Source organism: Tinamus guttatus, unplaced genomic scaffold, assembly GCF_059628265.1.
Source record: "Tinamus guttatus ecotype Peru unplaced genomic scaffold, ASM5962826v1 Tinamus_guttatus_pri_ptg000056l, whole genome shotgun sequence".
NCBI lineage: Eukaryota > Metazoa > Chordata > Aves > Tinamiformes > Tinamidae > Tinamus > Tinamus guttatus.
The window spans coordinates 6,127,587-6,135,580 of NW_028288590.1; positions in this window are offsets into that span (position 1 = coordinate 6,127,587).

Sequence of the window (7,994 nt, forward strand, 5' to 3'; positions counted from 1 at the left end):
CCACCTGCCCCCACTCCGTGTTGTGTGCCAGCCACTCTTGTGGGCACAAATTCCAGACAAAAACAAAACACTGGCGTTCTTCCAACTTGGAATTTCCTATATCCTCCTCGCCATGGATAAGGAAGATCATAAGGTGACTGTATGTCTTCAGGGGAATCCAAACTGACCACAGCCTTGAGCTGCTTGTTCTGGGAAATGTTTCTGTAAAAAAAAAAAAAAAGAAAAAGAAAAAAAAAAAAAAGAGTAATTTTGGTCTTAGTTTGTTCCCCCTCATGGCTGTAGATTTTGCAGGTGTCTAGGGCTGTCTGTTATGAGTTTGATTTAAAGGAAGAAAAAACTATGAGAAGTTTCAGAGAAAAATACTTATCCATTAAGATTTGAACGAGGATTCTTGTCCAGTGGCACAGAGTATTAAACAGTCATCTGTGTACTCTCCAGTGTGGCAGAAATTTGGCTGAGCACAAAAAGTCCTCGTCCTCAAGAAAGCTCTTGGAAATACCTGTGTAAAATCATCAATGACTATATTTCTTACAGTTCTGGACAGCAACACTGAACTGAAATTTATTTCTAAGGACATAAAACACATTAAGAGCCTCCCCGCATAAACAAGAACACGCATTTTGCCAAGTATGGAATGAGGCATGGCATAAAATGAACAAGAAAACCATATCTTCAGAAGATTTTAACACTTGTAACTGTAAAACGATAAAATCAATTTCTGACAAACTTTTTAAAGGACACATTTCTATTTTTTATATTGTATCAGGTAAACATCTTCCTGAACCTCTTCCTCTCATGTGGCTAGGCAACTACATAAAATGGAATCCACAGAGTTACTACAGTATAACTGTTTTCTTTTATACAGCATAAAATGTATTTCTGAAACAAATAGTTTCTCCGCTTGAATTTAAACATAGATTTTCTTTCTGTGTTTTCAAGGGTAGTAAACACAAGGTTCTCAAAAGCTCAGGCTGATCAAAGCGTGCTTTAGTTTTATCAAACTTTGTAGACAGCTGCTCTGAAATGTGTTTTTTTTCAAATAAATCCATAATTAGTAAAGCTTAATGTTTTTTAGCCGTACTTTTAAGGGACAGGATGCTTGTATGTTCTTGCTGTGTCTGGCTGTATGTACTGCCCCGTAACTTTTAAGCCCAACTGTGGCTGGAGGAGGCCAAGGGCAGAGGCATAGGGAGATGAGGAATTCTATTATTCTTTATAAAGATCAACAGCTGAATAGAAAACAAATTCCTAAACTAGCGTCTTCTTTCGAGGGAGGGCTGGAAATGGAAGCTGAATGCTACCTGCGTGTCTGGCCTGGCCTTGACGTGCACTGACGGGCAAATGGGCCTGTCTCTGCCAGGGATCCCGCAGCCTTCACCCCATCAACACGTGGTAGCCTCGAAGGAGCAGAGCAGCAGCGTGGAGGGGGTGCCAGAGCCGTGGGGTGGTGTCAGCTGAAGTTTCAGCTGTGTCCGTGGGGAGGAGGAGGCGCAGGAGACTAGGAGTAACGGGGAGGGAGAGGATGAAGAAGGGGAGGGTGTAAGGAAAATGGAGTCAGACTCACTGGTGCCCAGTGACAGGACAAGAGTCAGTGAGCACAACCTGAACACAAGAATTTCCACCTGAACATAAAAAAACGAAAATAATAATAGCATAAAAATAAATAAATAAAAAAGGACCCACCTCCATTTTACTCTGAGGGTAAATGCTAGACAGGTTGCCCAAAGGAGTCTCCATCCATGGCGATGCCCAAACACAACTGGACACGGTTCTGAGCAACGTGCTCAAGGCTTGAGCAGGGGGTTCATCAGGCCATCTCCAGAGATCCCTCCCAGCCTCAACTCTCCACGACCGACCATCATTATTTTTGCTGCTCAAGAGTAGTTTTAGTAAACATGTAATTTCCTCAGTACCAAAGTTTTGTCTGCATAACAAAGTTACTATGAAATAGGTATATTCTGGCGTAACTCTGCATGTCCTTATTTTTACTTGGGGAATGGTTTAGGTGAGACAGCTATCTGTAATATTTATTTATGCAAAGCCCTAAATTTGTATGTGTTGTTTCAGGTTCTTGAACTTGATCTGTGGCATGACAGCTCCTTGCCGGCACCTCCTGAACCCTTCCTGTGCTGCTGTCCCCCTCACACAAGTCACGTTTCCCACAACAACTACCTTAGCACTTTTCCTTTGACTGGACAAATATTTTATATCTTACTGCCTGCTGTTCGCCAAGCCTAGGCAAAAGCTAAGGTGGGACAGAAAATTGCTAACATCACTCAAACAAGGCAGGTAGCAGACTTGCTATCACAAAAGTTCCTAAAAATGTTTCTAAGATCAAGTTAAAAATATAACTAAACAAACAAACAGGTCCAGCACCAGACAAAGCCAGAAGCCTTACTTGGATAACTTTGTTTATAAAACCTAAGATTTATTATTAGTATAAAAGTATTATTGTTGTCAATGTTACTGGCTATATTAATCTTGTTGGACTTTCTGACTTTGGCCTACCATTGTTGCCTGCATAATTTAATTTTAGTACAGAAGATGTACTGGTATTTCAGCATTATTTTGTTAACTGCTCCAAAGAGAGTGGTTGATTATTAGCACAATTATTCCTCTGTGCTTGTATACAGATGTTAATAAAATGTTAAACCTATTTGTCTGTGGCTGCTGTTTTGCATAAGTAACTTTTTTTTTTCTAGTGTGAATTTTATCTAGTTGTGATAAAGATGATTTTTAAAATTGAAAAGGAGTGAGTTCCACAAAAACTTGAGGAACTCATTCAGAGTTTGTATCACCAGGTACAACACATATCTTCGTTGCAAGCTCAATATCTGCCACTTTAGTATCTCCACGTTTCTCCAGTTACAGCTCCAGTTTCATGGAAACCAGATTGTAAGTGCCTTCCTTAGCAATCAATTAAAAATATAAGATTAATTCTAACCTCAAGTGATGTAGTAAGTTAATGCAACTTGGAGAAAAAAAAATAAAGTTCAGATGGTTGTAATTACTAAGGATTGCCTGCCATTAGATGCAGGCCCATAAATTAATTTCCTTTTTTAATAAAGTAATGCCACTGCAGTTATGCACAAGCCCTAAGGTGATTTGGTCTAAAACAGAGAAATTCACACAGGAAATGATGGACGAATTACATAGGAGTTGAATGCGTGTTTCAGTTGAAAATTAAGAGTTCCTAAAACCAATATAGTTGTAATCCCCTCAGAAGGCTGGAGCATTTCCCATCTGTGATGATCTGAACAGACAAAATAAAAACGACCAAGTATTCTTTGCTGGTGGTAGTATTAAGCCTTGCTATTTAAGGTGGCAATGTCTGACAAGCTGTATATGCAGAGACCTCTTATACATAAAAATGGTGACATATATCTCTTCCATCTGTATTTTTGAAAGGCTAGTGGTGAATCTCAGTGTTTCACAGGGACGAAAACAGCTAGTGCTCAGGCAAAAACACCTCGGTGAAGTTTATACCCTCCTGCCTTGTGAAAAGCCAGGAAGAAAACCCAGTTCCCGTGAGGCCGGTGCTGTGACCTATCCGCTGGGCCACGCTACCTCCCAGGACACTGCAGTTTTCAGAAAGGCCTGTATGGAGCAATTTTTCATACCTAAAAACAAACCGAATGTCACAGCAAATATTTCATATGTTAGCAGTTACATTTGAGGGCTAAAATCTACTTTTCTAAATTGCATATTTCCCCCGGGTCTTATTTTTAGGCTCTGAAAAGTACAACTCTTGCTCATAAATAAATATACCCTGAGGAACAAAACACTTTATTAATTCCTTAAAGGTTTAGCATATTTAAGTACAGAAAAATCTCCACAACACTTAAACTAACCGGAGACGCTCTGATGTCTTTCTTCGAGACTTGCATAATTTAAAAAAAAATTCTATATGTGTGCAATTAATCTTACATATTATCACTCCATTTTTTAGTCATTCTCACCTCTTAAGTGCTTCTACCCTCAAATGATGTTAACTCAACTCTATAATTACACATTTTTTTTTCTAATCATAGCTATTTGAAGGTATTTGTTTTTATTATTTTAACATAGTTTATGGTACAACGCAGCAGAATTTGTATGATGTAGTTTAATTCTGCCTAGTACTGCTTGGTACAGCAATAAAAGACGTAAAATAATAATATGCTTATCAAAGAGAAAGCAACATACCACCTTTCAAGCACTGACCTAAAATTAATTACAAAACTGTGAAAGCAGAGAGAAGAAATAGGTTAATAAATGTTTGATTATATTTAACTTTATAAAGAAGATACTAACACCAGCAACTACCTTTCTATCTCCTTCAAGAATCTTGGATTTGCACCTTTTTAATAACTGTATTTTGTTTGCAAATGTAGTTGTGTACATGCAGTGCCTCAAGGAGCCCTAGTAACCTCCCAGCTCAGCCCTGCCCTATTACCTTGCAGCTGATCAGGAGGAACCTGGTTACAGTAATCATGGAAAAAACCTTTTTCTGCTCTTTTTCTTTTTTTGTGAACTGTTTCCAAAAGATTTTGCATTTTAGTTCATATTGACCTAGTAACTGAAACATTATGAAATGTGAAGCAGGTTGAGGTAAAAACTAATATCCAGAAAGAGGCACAAACTTTTGTAAAGACAGGTGATAGAAATACAGGGAAGTTCTCCTTTATCTCTCTATTTTAAAAAGAAAGTTTAAAAAAGCTCATTCGCTCCAACTATTGTGAGAAAGGTGACACAAGCCACCTCTAAAGGCCATGAATGCAGAAAGCCCCTTACAAAAACAGGGCTCTGAACAAGGACATTATGGGGTAAAACACTTTTCTATAACTTTCATTTCTTCAGTGTATGGAGATTATTACTTAAAACTAGTTAGGACTAATCCTTCAGGAAAGCTCAGGCTCCAATAGACGTCTAAGATAAGAGACTAGAAACACTCAATATCTACAAACTCCCGTTTTTCCCACACGGAAATGCTGAGTTCTTAAAAATCTGTCTGCTTCCTGGCCCAATGTGGGGCTGCTGACTGCAGAATTACTTGGAAAAAAATAGCCCTAATAGCCTAATCATGTAATTATGTTTTTACAGTTTTGGTAAGCACTACCCAAACATTGATTAAGTATATGTAACCAGCTTAAATCATTTTACTGAATGATGATGAATAAACCTACTGAGTAGATAATCCCATTGTTTCCGTGGACTCCAAGGCAAAATTTACTCAAGTTATCTTGGATGCACAGGAAATGTGAGAAATAAAAGTAGAAGAGTATTCCTGCTTATGTAATCAGGCAGCTCAGATATTCCATACAATACAACGATGTCTAGGCACGGTACTGGATTATAAAAATCCGTGCTTACACTTTATTATACTGCACAATGTTCTGCATTTGTCTTCCTGTCCAAACGTAAGTCAATGTGTTATAAAACATCATCGATAGCGGTGCAGTAAACTCTTCTCCAGAACGAGCATGTTGGCCACAAAACCTCTGACAATAACCTCTGTTATTGGAGTTGAAGATAGCTAAATATGGCTGGGTTTGCAGCTCGGTCACTTGGGTCTTCAAATACTGTCCTGATGGGGAGGAGCTCCAAAATGATCTCACAAAACGACATGGGCAAAAACGTGGCAAAGGAGCTTCAAGGTAGATACATGTAAAGTAAATACCATACACCTCGGCAAAATCCAAACTGTGCCCACACAATGCTTTCCAGAGTTTAACTACTCACTGTAAGGGAAGCACTTAAATTTTCCTGGACGGAGCTCTCAAATTCCGGACAGGTCTCATCAACCCAACCTTCAGTGCCAACCCAATAAACCAATGGAAGTTACTTTATTGAGGGCTGCTGGCAAATGCCTAGAAACTGGTGCTGTAGGAGGTTAACCTTAAAAAAGAGGTTAAACACAGTCAAGGAGAACATACCCATTCAGGAATGATACTAAGAGGTGCAGCCAGGGATGTCCCCACTGAAGTCCCTAGTAGAGAGAATAAAAGGGGAGCAGGAGGAGGCCAGGCCCTGGTGTCCCTTCATACCTCCTGTTTGAAGGGAGCTTCAAAGCAGGTTTGACGGGACTCGGACACAGCTTTGACCACCCCACTATAAACACAGTAAATCTGAAAGGCTCCTTTTTAGCTGCATACTAAGGCCAAATTAGTACTCTATCAGAAATTACATCTTCGTCTGTGGCATTGACTGTTACAAATAAAAAAATTCATTTTCCTATAGAATTTCGTTTGAGATTAAATTGTATAAATTCTTCTGTGTTGCGATAAGCATAGATCAGAAAGGGGAGCAGACAGAACAACTCGGAGGGATGAGGGAAAAAAAAGAGTAGGAAGATAGAAGAGGGAGGAAGTGCAACATTATTTTCAGTACTGCATAATGGTAGTATCCATTGCAAATACTGTTAGATGAAGAAATTAACTGTAGTGATTGAATGTGATTTGACACTTGGAATTTTTGTGTGCGTGTTTGTCTCAAAATGAACATAAATATTTGCATATGATTTACCATGTACTGACTGACTTTGGCTGTCAAAATACTTACCTGAGTCATGGCACTCATTTATATAAACTACTAAACTCTAAATAAATGGAGAATGAGTGCAAATGCAGAAGACTGAATTCACCTATTTCTATAGAGTTGACAGACAACATTTCATTGCCACGAACACATTTATTCTTTTTTTTTCAAGTTTCCACACTATTTGGTGGAAATATGATGCCTTTTCTATGACTTAATGAATCCGCTGTTCAGAACATGCTCCTCTCTATTCCTCTGAGAGAGACGAGTCCTTTGTGGCGACCGTCTTCAATAAACGTAATTTGAAGCTCGGGAAAGGCAGAATTTGGAACAGTCTTAACATTAAAAATGGTTGATCAAGACCAAGGACACGGTTATTCCAGCTCCGGAACGCTGCAAGATGGATACGTATCCAGTACAAGGCACGCAGGTAGCCAAACTACACACACAGTTTTAAATGTATTTATAAGGCTATGTGCTCGGTAAGTTGTAACACAAGTAACTTAATGGCTAACTGTCTACATCAGTATTCAGGCAAATTCACATCGCTGTGGTTGATAAAGCATTTTGACATTTTAAAGCCAACTGTGCCTAAAAACAACAGCCAGTGCCTGCCGTTTCAGTCCATTGCGATCACAGATAAGAAGAGCTTACATGTGCTGAGTAGACAAACACATAATTTAAATTAATCTGTTAATATTTCAGTTAGATACCTAAATGGCCAAACATTTTGGATCATGTCACGCAAATGGAACACAAAGAGGTGGCAACTCAGGTTCTATTTCCAGATACATATTTATCTCATAAAAGCTGTGCATTTCTCAAAGTTAAATGGTTGTTCTGGATAAGTGTGTGCAGGGGGACAATGGCTGTGTGCTAATATTTAAAGCCACTAATATTTAAAGTCTCACAAACTCCTTTAGAAGAAAGTAAGGAAGCATAAAACTGTTGTTCTATCAAACTTCAAAACTGATATATTACATTCTACTTAAACTACCTCAAGTCTAAACTTCACTAGATCCAGTTAAATGCATTTTCCCTATCTATTGGATGCTGCTGCTTTAAAAATATTGACATATTTGTGCTCCAGGGTGTCTGCATTTCCTTGCTGAATGACACATTCCACCCTCTAAGTTGCATACGAGCTTCAAATACACTGGGATCTAGCTGGATGAAAAGCACCAAATGAGTAATAGCTATTAAAATTTCCAGACCAAAACAAAAACAAAACCCACATCAAGGCAAAGTTAAGGTTGAAAGGATACATCAGTTACTTAGTGTATAAAGCATAATGGCATATTGTATAAAGCATGTTATAAATGACCCCCAAAGTAAACATTCCAAAAACCAGGAAACTCAGACTTAAGAATAAAAACTTAGAAGAAATCCAAACACACTGAATTATTGAAATGCAGCACAAAAGCCTCCACAACAGATTTAACTCAGCCCCGCAGCGGCACCACACTATAAGCCAACAA